At 36.8% G+C, this 16,421-nt stretch overlaps 1 protein-coding gene across 3 annotated transcripts in view; it reads left to right on the top strand.

Moving 5' to 3' along the window:
- Positions 1–16,421, top strand: part of GREB1 (growth regulating estrogen receptor binding 1) — an 87,581-nt gene that overhangs the window by 10,901 nt on the left and 60,259 nt on the right. The window contains exon 1 of one of the 3 annotated variants that reach the window (XM_071440708.1): positions 12,512–12,643. The exons of the other annotated variants lie outside the window; for them this stretch is intronic. The gene's annotated coding sequence lies outside the window, so the exon portion shown is untranslated. Of the gene's footprint in view, positions 1–12,511; positions 12,644–16,421 lie in introns of those variants that run through there. 3 annotated transcript variants of the gene reach the window in all.

The following is a 16,421-nucleotide window of genomic DNA, read 5'->3' as shown; positions in this document are numbered from 1 at the left end:
ATATTGTATTTCTTTTTAGAGATCAGAGCTTTTAAAACCCTCAGTTTTGAAAAGAAATATTGCAAATTCTAGTGGAGAGCAGCTGGGGTGAATAATCTGGTCCTGAACCATGTAACAGCTTATTAAGCCTAAAATAGGGACTAACAGAGAGGAAGGCCGCCTAGAAATAGGCTTGTGCTGGTGATTCCTGTGAACCAAACCCTGGGGTTTTTTAGCTGATTCAGAGCCAGTGATAGTGCCTGTGTCATTATGCAATGCTGCTGCCATTCTTGAACTAAGTAGACACAATGTAAAAGACATTCTTCACAGGACTGAGGGCTCAGAAAAATTTGTGACTATGGATCAGTCTCTATAAATATTTGACAAACTCAGTTTTTAGGATTCACTGCTGCGCACATTTTGCTAAGAGTATATTATTAATTAGAATGTACTTGAAATCTTTAATAAAATTAGACCACATGAATACACATAATTGCATTATTGTCATAAGAAAACTACATGAATTCAATATGAAGATACTTAAACCAAATGGTAATGTAAATAATAAATGTAAAACTGTGGTCGAATCAACAGCACACCTAAATAGAGGAAATTGGAGCTGTGATTTTTCAGCACGTGGTTATGTGACATCTTTAAATACAGCTAAAAGTGTAAGTGCAATGTGCTTTTGAAAGTCTGAAATGAAACGGTTCAAGGAGCATGTGTTTCTCTGCCATACTTCATTTTACTGTAATTTAGGAGTGAAGAGAAAACTTTTATATAAACCTATGAGTTAAGTTTAACTAGGAGAACATGGATAATAATATCATTGTTGCTGCATTAAAGTTTATAGCAAGCAACTGATGTGCTGGGATAATTGTTATTTATTTGGATGGATATTGCACTTGAAAACTGGCATTTGGGGCTGCTAATATGACTCATCATTACTATCTTCCTGTACCCTCATTTAGTAAAGAAGATGAAGAGCTGCAGATTTGCTTGTGTGCTTGAGTGACTGCAGAGAGGCTACATGGTCATATTAATTTTCCTTGCTCTGGAGAGCAAGGAAAGAGAGTCCAAATGCTTTTCACTTTCAGAGTATGGATCTTGAACACAGATACTATGTATTCCATAGTTAGTATATTTTATAATAGATCATATAGTGCTACCTCTGGAAAAAAACATGGAAAACAAAGTATTGAATCTATCTCCTATAGCATTTTAACCTTTTTCTTACTACATCTGTTGTTTTTTTCCTTGTCATAGTTGCATCCTGATTTTGCAAACTTCTCTGTCCTTAACTTTTCACAAGAGAATATTTTCAGTGAGTGAAAAACATCCTTCTCTATTAATTGGAGAGGTACAGATTTGGTGGATGGAGTGTTCAATGCATGAAACGTTAGTAGGGTCTGTTGTGATAGGACAAGGAGTAATAGTTTAAAGAAAAAGAGGTTAGATTAAGATCAGATATATAAGGAAGGAGGTTTTTTTGATAGAAGTGGTGAAACACCAACATAAATTGTCCAGAGAGATGGTAGTAGCCTGTCCCTGGAAACATTCAAAGTCAGGTTGGATGGTACTGTAAGTGACATGGTCAGGTTGGAGATATTCCTGCTTGTGGCAGAGAGGTTGGACTAGATGACTTTAAAAGGTTGTTTCCAAAGCAAAACTTTCTGTGATTCCATGGTTCAATGTTTTTTTTCGTGGAAGAAGCAGGATAGCCACTGGAATTATCATGAAACAGAACTGAAATGAAGAAATGGCTTGCTGTTATTACTGCTTATCTTCTGGCATTTTGTTTTTCTTTGTTTTTGATATGGTACAATTAGATTAGTTAATTCAAATACTTAAATTTGAATTTTATGATAATTTCTGAGGAAGTGGTCTCCTATGGTCTCCTGTTTTGATCTAACAGTTTTTCAGAAGAGTTTTGATTGTGGATATCTAGAGATGTATTGATTACTAATATCTTTGAATTCTGTCACAAATTTATAAGAAAGAATCCTATAAGAAACCTGTTACATACCATGGGAAAAAGCACGAGAATTTGGGTAATATGAAAGAAATTGAAAAGCAAGTGCTGCTGGATAACACACATTTTGTGTTTGGAGTAGTTGCAGCCTTTGTTTGGATGACAGTGCAGCAAACTGTATCACCTCCCATTCAGGATGAAGTTCTTGTCTTTAATTTCTGTATTTTAAATTAAGGCTCATTATTACCTAGCTCTTCTCTTTAATATGTGCTGAAACACATGTTTAGTCTGACTTGCCTCAGAAAATGAAGAGTACAGTCAGTGCTCATTGATACTGCACAATGATGAGACAGAGTAAGGGAGAGGAAGTAAAAACAATTTAAAACATATAAACTAATAAGGATACACATAAAAAATGTGAACTTGTTGGTGAAGAGAATGGGAATAGCCTAAAGAAATATGCTGCTGAGTGGCATGAGCAGCATTACCCTCAATAGTGTTGTGTGTAACCAAAGGCAGGGAGCAAACACAAGGTTTAAATTATAGTTTGGACAATCTACCCACAGCAAATCAGGAGCTGATGTAGAATCTTTACTATTATAATGAACCAGATATTCAGCTTGCTCCTATATTTACTTAATCTATGAAGTTTAAAGGTAAAGAAAACAATGTCTCTTATTGCATGGGTATATGTGCAGCTGCAATATCATTATAGTGTCTACAGGTTTGCAACAGTCTCAAAATGCAACCTCTTCATCATTTTAACAATGATAATTTTAAAGCCTAGTGGTGTCCAAGTGCCAGTATTAGTTGTTTCATTGTTCAATATTCCAATTCTTGGAAGGAGAGGCAGGTGGAATTGGAGTTATGGATATAATTTTTGAGGAGGGCATTGAGAGTAAAAAGTTTTAAAATGACAATGAGTAAAAAAGAAGTCAGAGAAAGGAGGACAAAGGAGGGAAAACTGTGACCAGAGTGCACATAGACTTGAAGGCAGAGTCTGAAAGGCTAAGGAAGGCAGTTTGTGGTGGGCCTGAGCTGGAACTCCCAGTCAGAGGGGTTCCTGGTACAGTTTTGGCCTGTGGCACTCAATAGTGTTCCAGGCAGTGCTTGGGGTGGGAATGGCATGCACCAGGGACTGCTCCCAGAGCACATGGACCTCACATGCTGTCCCAGCAGCCTCTCCCCACTAAAGCATTTCCACAGCCGTTCCCTTCCACGCTGTGAAAGCACCACTGTGATGACTTGCAGCATCTGACTCATACCGCACTCAATATGCCCACAAAGCCACAGGGCACTACATGTATTCAGAGGAGTGGGCATAACTGTGCCAGCACCAGTGGCCTGGTTTTATCTAGCAGTATAGACATGGCAAAGGAGCAACATTCCCTGTTTGTATGTAGCTGATAAGTGGATGGGGTTCCTGAGAAGCTGCAACCTCACCTGAGTGGGAGTGGTTGCCTTTTTGAGTAGTGCTAATGGCAGGGGCTTCATCTGTATGCACCTTCTGATAAACTCATTTCTCTGGAGTCTATCACTAAGGGCTGTTGAATGGGGCATACAGAGAAGTCACTAATAGCAATAACTTAAAGTTACATTTCTGCATAAGGGTCATATTTTGTCTTTGCCTTTTATGCAAAATTCTTGTGAGGTCATGCAAGTAGAGTGATGAATGTCAATTAATGAAGGAAACTACAGTATATACACAACTAAGTGTTATGCATTGATAGCTGAATCTCAGCCTGAGAACACATAAGATTCTGTGTGTGTGTGTGTGTGTGTGTGTGTGTGTGCATGTGTAGGTATTAATAGGTATGTATGCACAGGTATTTCCTACCCACCTGATTTATTTTTATCCATCACTGGGATGTAGCTATTGCTTGAAAAGCACTTCTTAGTAGCATACTGGGACACTGTTGTGTGAAAAAAACAAACCAAAGTGATACGTAGAATTTATTTAAAGGAAGCAAAAGCTTCAAAACTGCTTATAAAGTAAAAACCTATTCAATCAGAGAAAGTTCTGTAAAGCTCTGCTTTGGTAAAGGATATCACCTTAATGGGAAGAGGCTATTCATGTAGTATATAGACTGGTAATTGAATGCAGGAGATGATGAGGCCAAGATAATTATGTTTATTTTTCCAAGTTCATAATGTTAAGCACTGAAAGAAGTCATCAGTCAGAGTGTTAGGAAGAGTGACTTAGATAACAGAATTCTAGAAGAGGTAGGGTTATTTTCTGTGAACCAGTTATTCCTACCTTTTCTTCTTCAGAATTTTTAGCACAGGAGACAGTCAAGAAGGATAATATTTCAATCTGAAAGTGACCTGGGCCCTCCTATAGGCTTGACTCATACTTTTCTTTAGGCAGGGATGATGTTCCTGAGTCTAAGACAGCTTGTAAACAAGCAATAGTTATGATTATTCCCCAGTAATTTTTCACATATTTCCCTGCATAGGATAAATTCTTGAGAACACTTCATTTACAGTTCATCCCATATTCTGTCATAGAGGTAGTGTTTGGGTACCTTTGATAGGATGTTTTTCTTTATTCTTCAGGCAGGTGAACTAGTCAGAATCAAAGACAGTTGAAGCTTTCAAAGTTTTTATTAGAAGTTTAAATTTGTTTCCAGCTGATCTTGTGCTAACATTTCTGAATGCATCATCTTCATGCTTTCAAATTATACCATAGATTGTGATATTTTTCTGAAAGAGCCTTTATCAAATGTCTAGTAAAAAGACTGTCCTTTATGTGAAATGATTACTGCTATTGGAAAAATTATATTTGTGTGTAAAATATCCTGGATATATAATTACAGGGAAAATAGATGCTGGCAGTTGTGTAAGAGCCACCCATTAAAGGCAAGAAATTTGCTTTTACATAAAACTTTTTCCTAGCATGTCAGTTGGTGCAATCTGTCCAGCTGTGGTGTTTCAGACATATCATTTTGTACTGTTCCTGCTGTCTGTTTAGAGTGCTGTTCCATTCTTTCATCCAGTCACATGAACTCTGTTCTTTTAGTCTCTCTTGATCATGAGAGACTGTTCTCTGCTTCAGGGACAATGTACAATGGGTAATACTCAAATGTGAGAGCAATGCCCAGCATTTCTGAAAAATGTGAGACACTATCAACCAACTGAAATAATACTATGTACAATTTGTACTGCCTTTTTAAATAGATCTATTGCTCTGGATTGCCTTTCCTACTAACACTTCTTATGTATATGCTGCAGAACATGCAATCATGATTTCAAAAAAGGACAAGGCAAAATGTCAAACAATAAAAAAACATCATAATGACAGTGTTTCCCCTCCAGCTTCCTTTTTGTAGTATGACGTGTCAAAAATGCTAAAGATTTTAATATTGCTTAGCATAATGTCAGAAATCACACATCTGTCAAACTGGGTCCTAATTTTGTTGAAAAATTTGTTATCATACTGGCATACTTGGGTCCAGAATAGCTTTTTGATAAATACTTAGAATAAAAGAGCAAACATTATACTTGATTATGTGATTATGTAGTGAATACTTGCTTTTAAAACTTTTTACTACTTTTTCCATAGGTCAGCAGCAGCATATATAGTCACTATGCTATTGCAGCACCATATTTTGGCTGTCCAGAATGCTAAACTAAAGTAGATTTTGTAGGACCTTTGCCTCTGCAATTTGACACTCAGTATTCTGTATAAAGTGAAGTTTTGAGACCTTGGAAACTGCATCGAATTTTATCTGGTGGTAGCATAATGAAAGTATTTTCACACTGTAATATGTTCACAGTAGGTAACTTTAATGTTAGTTGAAAAATATCAGTTGAAAAGTGCAATTATTTTAATATATGAGAAAATGATGAAAAATTTATCCCTTTGTATTTTTTGCTTGGGGTGAATTGGTAGACTAAACTTTTTTACATGGCTGTGCTGTTTTGAATTAGATATACTAAAACTTAAAAATTAAATGATTCTTAAGAACAGAATGAGAAAAACGATATAAAGTTTGCAAAATAATGTCTATAGCTCCTCCAAATAAATGCCTGTTGTTTTTATCTATAAAAAAACAGGGGCAGCTGGCTTCCCAGTCCTTAGTACTATTTATTCTATTTGCAAATACTAGACCTGTTTCAATTTTGGTTTTTAATATTAGAAAAATCCCTATGTTTGAGTCCCTCTTCCAGCTTTCTTGTAATGCCCTTTTAGGCACTGGAAGGTGTTTTAAGGTTTCCCCAGAGCCTTCTCCTCTCCTGGGCTGAACAACCTGAGCACTCCCAGCCTGTCTCCATGGCAGAGGTGCTCCATTCCTCTGATCATCTCTGTGACCTCCTGTGGGCTCACTCCAACAGGTCCATGTCCTTCTTGTGCAGGGACCCCAGAGCTGATGCAGCCCTGCAGGTGGGGTCTCACCAGAGCAGAGCAGAGCAGAGGGACAGAATCCCTCCCTCACCTGCTGCCCACGCTGCTTTGGGTGCAGCCCAGGACATGTTTGCCTTTCTGGGCTGCCTTTCATGTGCAAGGGCGCATGGCTGGGTCATGTTGATTTTGTTACTGCAGCTCAATTAAGGAGCAGTAGAGAAACACAACAGGAGATGTGAAAACTTTATGCTTTATTTTTCCTCATCTATGGCTTATAGTTTTTCAAAAGTGACAGGGAATTTCTAGCACTACCCAAATAAGGAAAAAAATATCTATTTTTTATCAGAAAACTTACTTTGAAGATTGTTTTTATGTGACCATACAGTTAGGCTTTCCAAGTAGAATTACAGAAGTAGAATGATTTTTTCTCTAAACTCCATATGTATTTCATGAATGAAATAAATGAAAATGAAAATTAAATTAAATGAAAATAAATTAATGAATTAAAATGAAATTAAATTAAATGAAAATTGAATTAAATGAAAATAAAATTAAATGAAATAATAAATGAGCTGCATTCAGATCTGCACTTTTCCACAGTTTGACACTGATTGAAATTTTTGAACTCAGACTCTTAAAAGTATTTAGATAACATTACCTGGCATGGATTTAATTTGTAATTAGAGATTCAGATGCTCATAGAAGCTACACTAATTTCACTTCAGACTGTAAATCTGAATGTAAGTCAGTAAAATGGAGGAAGATACCCTTACTTCCCTGTTGTTCTCTGGGGGTGATATTAAGTAATCACTGAAGTATTCAGGAATTGTGATACATAGTCCATGATCTGAAAGAAGAGAAATTGGATGTTGTGGTGGCTCTCAAAAATAACATGGTACAGTTTTTAAGTGAGATTGAAAACTATACTGTTGTGAGCATTCTCAATTAATGCATCCAATATACAGCACTAAAGTCTTTAGTATTATAAGTGACCAGATGATAGAATTATTAAGAAAAAAATATACAAACCCAAGGTGAACTAAAGAGATTAAAACTCTAATGATTCATAGTGATTCCTTCCAAAGAATATGTGGAGCTTGGAAATATACATAAATGGTAAATTGGGAAATAGGTACAAAGCAAGGCAATGAGTGGGGATGGTATGAATATCTTCAGTAATTTGCAGTGGAATAGCCTCCTCTCTGGCTCAGTAGCTGGAGAGAGGCAGTGGGTTAGCACAGGCATATCAAATCCCACACCCTAAGCACAGGATTTGTTCAATTAGTTTCAGTTCACGTTCGCAGCAGAATGCAATGTGCCTGCTCCCCAGGTATGAGATGGTGCCATGTCTCATCTCCTGACCCAATGTACTGTACAGCATTCTCCATCACATGGCTTGGCATACGAGGTCTTTCACAAAGAAAGCGCAGAAAGTTGAGAGTTCTTAAGAGCTGTTTTTCTAAGCACTCAAAGGGATGTTACTCAGCCTAGAGGTTCAGAGGCTTTTTTGCCCATTACAATTACTACAGATGAAGGAACACTCTTAAAGAAGTGTTTTGAACAGTTAGAGTCTTTAATAGCTACAGAAGTATGGGTCAGGCTGTAGCTTTCAAGTTTTTAAAAAATGGTCTGTGAAAATTCATTTAAGATTTTTACACAGATACAGCATGACTGAATATGTGGTAGATGCTTTTGTGCAGTGTGGGAATAAAAATTAAATGTGAGTAAGACATGAAAGCAGCAAAAATTTGTGACTGTTAAGAGTGATGAAGAAACAGATGTGACATTCTGAAACATTCCTGTTGTGCCCTGAAGAAAGGAAGGATTTTTCTGGTGTAGGTTGTACCAGTTGTAAAGCAATGTGTCTGATTAATAATACATTCTGTTAAAAAGGAATGGGAGGTTTGCTGAGATATGATTCATTGTTGTCTGTTGCAGTAATTAAGTCTGTTTCTTGCCTTGAGGTCAGCATGACCCTGTTTATTTTAATTTTTCAGTCTGTGGGGAAAGGAGGGCCTTATTTAACTACTTGTGGAACTAAACCTGAGTGCACAGTGCCTGGATGTAAACCAGTGTGTACACAGTGAGATCAGGTGATGGGGAGCTGGAAGCAAGCTGGAAGCAGCTGAGTCACTTAACAATCTAGGTGTAGCCATAGTTGTGCCAGTTTTTGACTTTGAGAGTAGGATTTTTGAGATGGAGGATGTGATTCTGTGTCTTGTTTATGTGCTTCTTTTGCAATTTGAGATGCCCTCAGGTATCCTGCCTGGCATGATCTCCTGCAGATGTTTGTGGTACCTGTGTTGCTGGCTCAGATACCCTGGAGCATATCAAAGAGCACTAAACATCCTTGTGTAAGCAACTGAATTGAGCCCCAAGACTCCTCAATCTAGACGTCTTCGTGCAGCTACAGCTGCAGTGCCTTGTGGTCAGTGAAGCCAAGTGTGGTCACTGGAGCTGGGGCAGGGAGTCAGCTCATGTTGAGCTAAATAAACACTGGCAGCTGGTCAGCTGAATCATCTCTCAGATCTCTCTCAGGTCCCTTGGTTTTATTGATTATAATGGAAATTTCTGCCTAGTGAAACAGTAGATATCTGGAGTCTAATTCACATGTAGGTGCCTGGCTTCGTGGTTTGCCCACTGGTTTACCTGAGGTGTCGGTAAAGGACTGGCACAAATGACAGAGGACTTGCTGCAGAACTCTGCTTCTTTGGAGCAGCAGTCAGAATGCAGCAGAACTACCCAGAACATCTCCAAGTTAGACAATGCCTGTGGTTAGGCAGCTGAATTGCAGTCTGTATTTCTAGGTGATCTTAAAGATCTCCTTTTGTACATCTTCTAAATACAAGACTGAGCGTGTTTCTCATGGAGGAGACAGTCTGGGCTCCACATAAGTACCCTCCATACCAGTGTGGTATGTATTTTTAGCTTATATAGATGATATTTTATGTAACATTTTATACACACTCCAGTAATATTTCTGTATAAACCCAAAAGGCTGGTGTGCCTACAGCCATTTTAAAAACATTTTGAGAAGAAAAATAGTTGTCTCACAATTAAACCAGTCATTCTGATTCGCAGGACCCAGTTTTAGTTCTTTCATACACAGTCTGCATGCAAAATGCTTCAAATAATAAGTTCTCAGGGACTTCCCAAGTAACAGTCTCCACTTTACCTGCAAAAGCTGCTGGCTAAATCAGTCATTTGATCATAAATAACCTCTCATTTTCTTGGGGGAAAAAACCCCCAAAACATTAAACTTTAAAATCATATCTTAATTTTCCTTTCTGATTGCACAGGAGACAACTTATTCCTCATTCTGCCTTATAAATGCATGTCCTGGGAAATTGTTTTTATGATGCCATTTATCATTTTTGTGCTCATGTGCTTTAGACTTTTGAAAATCTTGTAACCCAGAGGTTATAACCTCAAGATACATGCTGTGTTTCACTTCTATTCCAGTGTTCTCAATATGTGAAAAACATGTCTTATAGAGTCCTGTAAAATATTATTCTCTTCTTTAATGCCTAGGGTACAAGGTTACAATTTTACATACCTTTTGTTGGGATAATTATATGAGCAGCTTTCCCCTAACAAGTGTTCTGTCAATTCATCACTTACTTACATTACTGACTCATTTCACACAGATTCAGCAGCTTATTTCAGCAGGCAGAGCCCCTCTTTTCCAGTCAATGTGGTATCAGCAGCTGCATAGTGACTGACTCTTCACTGCTTCTGTATACAAAATCTCTTATACATAAACTCCATGCTCATTGCCCATTCCTGGAATTCCTGCTCTGGCTACTAATCAAACACAATAGAGCCCTTTGTGCCCTCTTGCCCTTTCTTCTCCTCTGGAACTTCTTTTCCATGCTTATATCCAAAGCAGGCAGGCTTCTTTTCCTTTCTGCATTCCATTCCTGGATATCAGGTTAATATCTTCTTCTTGAACATCTCCCCTATGCTAATATTCTTTAACACTGATGTGGTGCTTCCAGCCACAAAGCAAAGTCAGAGACAGACACTGCAGCATCCTAGATGTCATTCTAAAAAACATCCTGGGCAGTGCATCCTAGAGAAATTTTGCTTGTGAATGCACTACAGCTATGGGGCAAATATGTTAGGCTGGCATTAGTCAAGTTATACTTCTTTAAAAGGTGAATTTCCTGGCTTTTTTTTTGGTTGGCCTGGTAAATTATTAAAAGTGACTCTTTCAAAAATCACCTCTCACACACATATCTATTTCTTGCAATGTTTGTTTTCCTTTTGGATTTCTCTAAACTTTGGCTATCAATATAATACTTCAAGTGCCAGTTTGGTCAAGCTAATTTATTGAAAATACACAGTTGTACAGTGCTGGTAGGAAACCAGTCAGTCATTCCTGCATTTCTTGGCTGAAAGAATTTGTACCCTACTTGCAAATGAATGGCTGAGGTCTCCTGTATCTAGTGTCAAATATAGAACATTTATAAAGCTTCTAGTTCAATTCCATAGAAACAGAAAAAGATACCAATCACTCTCCTAAATAATTATTTGCTACTTTCTGGACAGTTTCTCTTTCAGGTTCTTCAATGGAGTGCTTTTATCTAAAATCTAAGAATAGAATTGACTAGACTAGAGTAGAGCCTGTCAGTTGAAAGAGACCCACAGTGATCATCCAGTAAAACTGCCTGACCAGTTCAGGGCCAATCAAAAATTAAAGCATGTTGAGTATATAGAGAAAGCATATATTAAAAAAAAATTACTAAAGAAAAAATGAAAACTTGCAATTAATATGAAAATTGTTTTCAGTGAAAGCATTAAATCACCAAAGTTCCTAACATTTTAAAGCTTCAAGAAGCTTTAAAATTCAGGTTTTTCCCTCTTATGTTGCAGAAGAATCAGAAATTGTATCTTTCAAATTTTAAAGTATTATTTAAAGCATTTTTATAGAAAAAGATACTGTTCTCACCATACTCCCTAGCCATGTACTGGTACTTTCCTTTTGCATATATTAATGGCCATATACTTTATGCATAGCTAGATGAGGGATCTGATCTAGCAAAACATGACCCTACAAAAACTACGAGTCTTCAGTTATATCAGCTGACATCAATGCCACTGAACAACAGAGGGAGAATATACAATCAGCAGGGAGAGATGTTGCTTTTCAGCAGTAACCTGAGTATAGAGTAGCTTGAGCCAGTCATGAAACCATGTCCTGAGAGTGAAGGGTGAAAATCAAATTTCACAAGCTGTACCAAAAATACTCTGCATATAAGGTTACACAGAAACTTAATTCAACTAGGAACCAAGACTCCCAGTGCTTGATTCAAGTAAAATCAAGTGCTTGATTTTACTAATTTCAGTAATATTTAACTGAGTTTAAAATCAAGCATGGATCTGAACCTTGCATGACTTGGAGATGCAAGAAAAAGAAAATTCAATTATCAGAATTATTGCTTTTACCTTCTGAAATTATTTTGTTACCTAAAGAAATGTTTGATAAATATGTTTTTACGAGAAACATTCTCTGTACATGTACTTTAGCTGTATCTTGAAAAGATGCAGTGTTTGTTTAAATATGATGCAACAGCTGTTTCTTTGTATATCCAGTGTTGTATTGAACATGTTCTCTCAAATATTGTTTTGACTTCCTATCCTTTTGTACAGGAGATATGGGCACAGTACCAACACAAAGATAATATTGCTACATACCTGATTCCATTCTCTTGTTAATCTTTTCTTCTGTTAGCAAAAAAAATACCTACAGTGCATACTTCATGCTTTCTTTAGTGATTTTGATATCTATATAGTACAAAAGGCACACTTATTTCTTAAAAACCCCAAACTGTTTCAGTCCTTCCAAAAGCCTCCAACAAAACTGTTGATTTTAATAATGTTTCAGACTGATAGATTCCTGTGTGCCTGGCTGGGAGCACCATGACCCAGCACAGCACTTTTGTATTAATAAGACATAAAGTCAGACCATTTATCATTTAGTATAGCCAGTACACAAATTAGAGAACAGCTTGCCAGGGTATATTGTGGTCTCATTACTTAGTTTTTGCCACAATTGCAGAAGAGATAGCTTTGAAATCTTCTTGTGCTCTACTGTGACAGGAGAGTGTTTGTGTCATGGTGACCCGACTGAGTTGTTCAGTTGTGCACTGTGCTGACTCAGGAGCCTTAAGTGTGCTCACCAGTTTGCCAAGCAGCACTCTCCTAAATGAAACAAAAAAGAAAACTCCACAAATCCTAATCACTGGCAGTTAGTATAGATGTAAGGTATTCAGCACTGCAGTCAGGACATGAAACTTCAGGAGTCATTTACCGGAAGTTGCTGAGGAGCACACGCTTTCAGTACGGTACAGTATATTTTCTATTGTATATTTCCATGCTGAGAAATACTGTTACTGTTTAATAAAAATATTAATATATCATAACATATACCATCTTATAGTGGTTACTGTTCAAATATAATATTCGTGAGACATTTTACAGCTAATAATAATGCTTTAACTATATTAATTTGTCTGCATTTTTTGTCTCTTGTTTGCTGTTCTTGGTTTGAGTGATTTCCTCTTAGGAAAACTTTGAAATACTAAAAGTTCAGACAACTTGAATTTTTAAACCCTCAAAATATATATATTATATAATATATATACATATTATATATATAATATATATATATAATATAAATATATATATTTATATATATTATATATATAAAGTATATATATCATATATATCCTTTATATATGAGTAGACAACTCATATATAAAACTGCTAAGTTCACTTTCTTAAATGAGTTAAATTTGAGGATTCTACTGATACTTTTAACTAAAGATATTTGATTAATGCTTTGGATTGCATATTTTGTTTGCAAATGTTTCTTATTTAATGCATTTTCAACATATAATACTTGTGCAATCAATCTCCTGATTGAGTAAACCTTGAGATTCAGAGCTATTTGTAATGTGATACACTCATCTACAGATGTATTTGCTATCCACAGATGGTGAGGTACATTTTAAACCACTCTCATTGTATTTGTGTCCACTCTTTGTTCATTAGATGGAAAATATGACCTAGATACAGTAGAGTGTGCTCTGCTATTAGAAATCAGTGAAGCTCTCTTCAAGCAGTGAGGCCATTTGCTGTGAATGAGGTGGAGCCTCTGAACCTGGGCACTGTGTGTGCATCCTTAGAGAACTGCCACAGGCACTGGCTCTGCCTCTGCTGCCCTGGCAGACAGCTCCAAAGTGTGTTTAAGCTGTCGTTTCTGGTATCTCTGTGTGCATGTGGCTGCTGCACTGCTTGCAGGGATGAGCCTGGAGGGGTGGGGGTAGGAATGAGTCTGGAGGCTAGGGGGAAGGAAAAGCAAAAGTCTGGTTTTGAGGATGGCTCAAAAAGCTAACCAGTACAATCAGTACAGCTTTACTCTTTGTATACTCCTTTTGGACTTGGAAAAGATTCTTGGAAACACTCTATAGTACCAGTAACCAGAAGAAAGAGTAGTATTGGTTTCCTAGAATTTTCTTCAGAAAATATGCATTTCAAGATTATCTCTCTCCTGACTTGCCAATCTGCTCCCTACTGCTTTACTCTGAGATCTCAAGTGGCTCTTCTCCAAGCACTGGAGGAGATGTCTGAGACAGGTCTTGGAGAGGGAGTTGTGTCTCCTTAGGTAATAGTGAGAGAGCCTTTGCAATGCCCCAGACCTGTACAACTTGGAGATAATTTTTACTAATTTCCCAGTCACCACTTTGATCATTGCTTCCTAGCCCTGATTTGTGGCACCTCCATCCCTCCCTTTCTCCTTCCTCTGCTTGATTTCTTCCTGCTGCTTAACAAGCTCAATTGGTTTTATGTATGTAATTATTTTTTTTCTTTTTTTTTTTTTTTTTTTTTTTTTTAAGAGAGTTTGAAGGTGGCCTCTGAAAGAATTGCTTTCATCCAAAGCCAGGAGCTGATCAAAGCAATGCAAAAAAAGGCAAATGGGAGCCAAGGCAGTGCTGTCTGACCAGCCACAGGATCAGGGTTCTGTGCTGGAGAAATAGTAAAGCAAATCAGCTGCACTATACTGGAAGCTCTGATAAGGGATTTTCTCTCCAGTGACACCTGCAGAGTTTACGAAATCCTGTAGGAAAATCAAGGAAATCTGTATCAGAATACATTGTTTCTTGCAGAGAGGAATGTGAAAGCATTTACAGGATGAAGTGCCACTGCCTTAATATATTTATTGCCATATCATGTATTAGGCTCAGTCTGCATTATTAATACAACACTGGACTCACCCAGCTCACATTTATTTTTATCAAGTGGCTCCTTGGCCCAGTTGTCAGGATATAAAGGAATGACAAGTCTTTGAAAAGAAGGTTCATGCTAAAACAAGAAGCAAATAAATGAAAACCAGTGTCATCATTATATCTAAAATAGACTTCCAGTGGAAATTAAAATAGATTAATAATAGATGCTAAGTCACTTTTAAAAAGTCTAAGATTTCTTCTGAATTCTTTTTGCAGATACAGATTTTTATCAGGCATCAGTCCCAATAGTGCTTATGATTATGATTTTTTTAAAACTTGAAGAGAAATCCAATATATAGCTTTTAACAAAGGATTTCTGTTATGAGCAATTTGAACTTCAGCATTTTTCCTTCTCTTTAAAATAAAGTGTCATTTTAGCACAAAACAGTACTTTAAATGTCTCAGAAAAAAATCAACTCTGGTTTGAGAGTAGGCATAAGAGTTACTAGGGTGAAGGAAGCTTAAGTTTTCTGTCACCATAAAGGAAAACCAAACTTTGTGTTAAAACCAAAATAGTCTTTCATCCTTAATTAATTACAGGAATCTGATTGCAATTGGAGTTTTCTGTTTCCCCAGAAAACTACAGTGTAGGCTGTCCCAGCTTGGATTCCTTGTCATTAAATTGCCAACATACCTTAGTCCAGGTCCCCTAGCATAGCTGTATATTTAAATGAGTTTATGACAACTTAGATTGCTCTGGATTTCGTCAGGCTTTTTTTTTGTTGTTGTTGTTCAATGTAAAGTTGAATTTGTATGAAAAGTTTTTTTTGTTGTTTTGTTCTGGTTTTTGTTGTTTTTTTTTCCAGACATATCAGGAAATTATTTTTTCCTTTTTCTATAGAAATTATTCATTTAATTTCATTCATATGTTCCCTGCATGAATTATAGTAATTAAATTGAAAAAATGAACACTCAGAAGTAATGCTTATTGGATTTGCAGTTGAAAAATTTCAGCAAAAAAAATAAGAAAACACTTTTTTTTAAAGCTGTCTTTACTATGGCCAAAATGGATGTGAAATAAATCCATAATAAGAATGATCCATTAACAAAATTTATTTACTTCCTGCCTGAAGAAAAAAGAAAGCAGTAGCTTTTTTATACTGTTTTATTAAGGTGGTTTAACACTGATTTGTCCAAGTTTGTTTTCATCCTTTTTTATAGTTAGGAAATGGACTTGATTTTTCAGTAGGTGGGGGAATTTTCCTGTATTGAATTTCATTGCAAAAGTGTCTGTATTAATCTCTGCAACAATCTCCTGAGAATAAAGACATTTCCCAGTTATTTACTTGTGCAGTGAGTGAGAGAACTGATTTCAGTGGTTAATATAAGGAATGTGGCTTGGAATCTAGAGTTGCCAAAAAAAAAAAAGGGCTTGACACCTTTCAATCTGTGCTCTTGTTCCAACATCCTGTTGCTTGGAAACATGAGTCAGGGGAGGAAATCATCTCATTGTTGATGCGGGAGAAAATCCCTGTCTGCAGTCAGCCTGATTTTCAAAATCAAAGAAGAACTCAGATAAAAATTAAAAGCAAACAGAAGGTGAACAGAAGGGGTAGAGAGATTGACTAGTCCTGTTACAGTATATTTGTTTTATGGAAGCAGCAGCAGAATTGTTCTTGGCTGTGTAAAGGTGGTAGGATTAAGTTCTCTGTGACCTGTCATCAACCTCAGTCAGAGTCTCTGTGTTTCATCATGAGCTTCTATCCAAATTTTTTGGAAACCATTAAGTTTAATCTGGACTGGTGTTTAGATAACATTTCTTATATAAGTCCACAAGACATATGGAAGTTCTAAGATCTGGTAACAGAGAATGAGCTAGAATTTCTGGCAAAGG

This window comes from Agelaius tricolor, unplaced genomic scaffold (assembly GCF_023055355.1).
Source record: "Agelaius tricolor isolate 1412-34295 unplaced genomic scaffold, bAgeTri1.0.p SCAF_1, whole genome shotgun sequence".
Taxonomy (NCBI): Eukaryota; Metazoa; Chordata; class Aves; order Passeriformes; family Icteridae; genus Agelaius; species Agelaius tricolor.
The sequence above is the reverse complement of the archived record's forward strand: the minus strand, read 5'-3'. Positions and strand labels throughout refer to the sequence as shown.